Below are 3,813 nucleotides of genomic sequence, written 5' to 3'. Positions count from 1 at the left end.
GAAAAGCAAGGAAATGTTCATGGTAGCTATTGTTTATTGAGCACTCACTGGGTATGTGTTATCTCATTTAACACTCACCCATCCAGTGCTGTAGAAACTGCCGTTACACCCATTTCACAGATGAAATGTAATCTCCGTCATCTTCTAAACGACTGGATCTGGGCTCACTTCTGGACTCAGGGTTCTGCTTCGTATTTCTCAGGACTAGGACCGCACTAACTTAAAATTGTAGCTTCCTAATGTGCCTTACCGACTGGTGGGCGGATTTCCATCACACCCGTTACTTCCCCTGCTAATTTCCTGGCTAATGGTTTGTTTCTTTTTCCTAATGAATCTTAGAAGCAGCTTGTCTGATTACAAAGAAAAAAGTAACCCTTTTGTTATTTTCATCGAGTCTTTTTTAAAGTATAAATTAATTTATATGTTTTCTCTCCCAATCTAAGAATGTCATTTATTTTCTTAGGTCCAAATGCCCTTTATGAACTCTCAGTAGCATGCAGATGCTTTCTTCATGTAAGATATCCTACACATCTTTTAAAGTTTATTCCAAGTGTTCTTTTTTTCTGGTTCTTGCTCTTGTAACTAAAGCATTTCTTATATTTCCTCACTGGTTGGTATATTGGAAGGTTATGATATTTTACATATTAATTTTGCATATATCACATTCCTGAATCCTTTTTTGTGTTTTTTTTAGTTGTGAATTATATTTTAAAAATATATTTTTATTGATTTAAGAAAGAAAGGGAGAGGGGGGGAAAAATAGAAATATCAATGATGAGGATCATTGATTGGCTACCTCCTGCACACCCTCCTACTGGGAATGAGCCCGCAATCTGGGCCTGTACCCTGACCGGGAATTGAACTGTGACCTCCTGGTTCATAGGTTGACACTCAACCACTGAGCCTTGCCATCTGGGCTTGAATTATTTTTTAAATGAAGCTTTCAGCCTTTAAGAGGAGGATGCACACACACACACACACACACACATACACAACCCTGGGTAAGTGGCTATTTCATAATTCAGTGAGTTCCTAAGTGTAGGATATTTAGAGTAGTGCCTGGCCCATCTTATGAGTTACTGGTAATAGCAACAGTCATAATATGGCCTTGAGTTTACACAGGGTCTAATTTCATTTAATCCTTACAACGATCCCATGAGGTTAGAGAACCGATAAAGAATCTGAAGGTCAGGGATATGAAGTAGTTGGTCAAAGGTCACCTGGTAAGGTAGAGCTGGATCAGAACCCGTGTTCATCTGACTGTACATCATGCTGTCTCAGAGAGAGACCAGGCCAGTCCTTTTGCGAAGTGGAGGGTCCCTGGCATCACTTCTTTTGATTTGTGTTCTGGGTGCTCATGCAGGGGTGTGCTTAGTTGGGCCACCCCACCCTGCTCAATAAGGACTCTGGATTCAGTTTCTGGGGCAGCTTTCTAACCACTGAGTCCCAGTAAAGGAAAAGACTGGGGCTGGCCTGCCTTTGTGCGGCTCCCTTATATCCTCCCAACAGAAGTGGCAGCTCCAGGCTGACAGGCCAGGCCTCCACAGTACAGAATTCAACTCATCTTCCATCCTTCTCTTGCTCCAGGTTGATGGGCCAGGCCTCCACAGTAGAGAATTCAACTCACCTTCCGGCCTTCTCTCCCACTTGTCCCCTGAGTCCACAGCTTCCCTCCAGGCCTTCGAGGTCAGGGACCTGGGGAGTTCCATCACCTGCTCCTTCCTGCTTGCTCTTTATTCCTCTACAGTGTCTGTCCTCTCGCTCCAGACAGGAAGCGGGAGGACTTGTTAACGCAACCCTGTACTTCAAACCGTAATTTCACACATGTAGCTCAAACTGCAGCTACTTCTGCAACGTGTTACTTCTGTTTTTTTACAAAATATTTTTATTGATTTCAGAGAGGAAGGGAGAGGAAGAGAGAGATAGAAACATCAATGATGAAAGAGAATCATTGATTGGCTGCCTCCTGCATGCTCCCTCTGGGCTTCGAGCTTGCAACCTGGGCATGTGCCCTGACTGGGAATTGAACCGTGACCTCCTGGTTCATAGGTCTATGCTCAACCACTGAGCCACACCGGCCAGGCGATACCCATATTTCTAACCACACGTTCTGGATTCTTTCAGCAAATCTGTATGGAGAGTTCATTCTGTGTTGGAGACGGGCATGGCCTCTGCCCTGTGGAATGTCCACAGCAGCCAAGGTGACCATCATCAGCAGCCGGTCATACCATAAGCACTTAACTACATTGTGACGAAGGCTACGAAGGAGAAGAAATGTCCAGCTGGGAGGCTGACCGAATTCTCCATGGTCAGGAGGGGCATGAAGAGTTGGGGTCCGAGGTGAACTCTGGTGAGTGGGCAGGGAGTGAGGAGAGAGGAAAAGGGGGGACCTAGCGGCTTCCTAGCAGAGAGGGCACATGCGCTGAAGGCTGAGTCAGGAAGGAGTGGGCGAGTCAAGCTGAGAGAAGGTTGGGGTAGGGAGTGGGCTGCAGGAAAGGCCGTGGGAGGGGGGTGTGAAATGAGCTGGGGGTGCAGAGGGCCTTGAAGGACCTGCTGAAGATGGGGCGAAACTGTGAGCTTGAGAAGGCTCCACTCATCTTCGTGCGTCTAAAAGGGGAGGCATTGGTGGCTCTTTGCTCCAGGCTGTCTTGTTGAGGATGTTTGCATAGCAGACAGCCCTGGAAGTTGGAGATAGTGTCTCTCAGTGGAGGACAGGTTTGTTTGCTGTCCGGGATAATAGCAATACTAAGTAGAATAACATCTGGGGCCAAGGTTGGGCAGGTTTGCCGGCAGCCCACTATAAAAGATTGGGGTTCCCTAAGCTGGGGTTCCCCAGCTGGTGCAGTATTATCTGAGCACAGCCCCACTTCCCTCCTTTGGACTAGGGTGAAGGTAAACTGAGTTGACTGAAGCTCAAGCTTCCTGCTGAGCCTTGAGGAATAAGATCCTTTGTCTCTGGCCCAAGAGTCTCATGTCTCCTGCCAGCAGCCATGAAACTGTCAGGCTCACTTGTTAGATGGCAAGGGTAGAATCTCAGAGCCTCTGGAGTTCATGACCACAGTCCTATTGCCTTTCAGCAGGACCACTGAGACAGCTGCCACCTCCCATCCTTCCCAAACACCTGTCTAATGCCAAGGTCCCCTTAATGTCCTCTAGAGCAGCGGTCGCCAACCTTTCGGACCTCATGGACCACTGGTTGGCAACCGCTGCTCTAGAGCAGAAGTAATTCATTCCAGACTCTGCAAACAGCCCTCCAAGGCTCTGGAGCATGGCTCCTGCCTGCCTACCTTCACCCATTCCTGCTCCAGCTCAGGCATTCCCCCCCCCCCCCCCCCCCCCACCTTCCCCCCCCCCCCCCCCCCCAATACCTCCACTCTCTGGTATCTTTGCTCTTGTCATGCTGTCCCCTCCACAAGGGTCATCCTTCTCCCCTTCCACCCTCTGAGGCCAGGATCCTGCCTCACCTCCTCCATAAGGTCTGCCCAGAGCCCCGGCAGAACCTCCCTCTCCCTTCACTGTCCCCCACTTTCCTTATCTTCTAGGGTCTTGGTCCTTCTGCCTCGTACTGCGGCTGTCTGGGCAAACCTCTCCCAGAGGCCCCCTACCACCATTTCTGTTATCTCAACCCCTGTAGCCTCTGCCTAGGTGGGAGCTCAAGAGATGAGTGATGTAGTAGGAGCTGAGCTGCACAGGGAATGATCCTCCTGGGAGATGGGATGGGACGGCCGTGGGGGCAGAGAAGACATTCCAAGTGAGGAGTAGAGAGGGAGCAAAGGCATGGAGGTGCAAACCCCTAGGGCAGGGAGAAAAACC

Source organism: Myotis brandtii, unplaced genomic scaffold, assembly GCF_000412655.1.
Source record: "Myotis brandtii unplaced genomic scaffold, ASM41265v1 scaffold131, whole genome shotgun sequence".
Lineage (NCBI taxonomy): Eukaryota > Metazoa > Chordata > Mammalia > Chiroptera > Vespertilionidae > Myotis > Myotis brandtii.
This window is presented reverse-complemented; position numbering follows the sequence as displayed.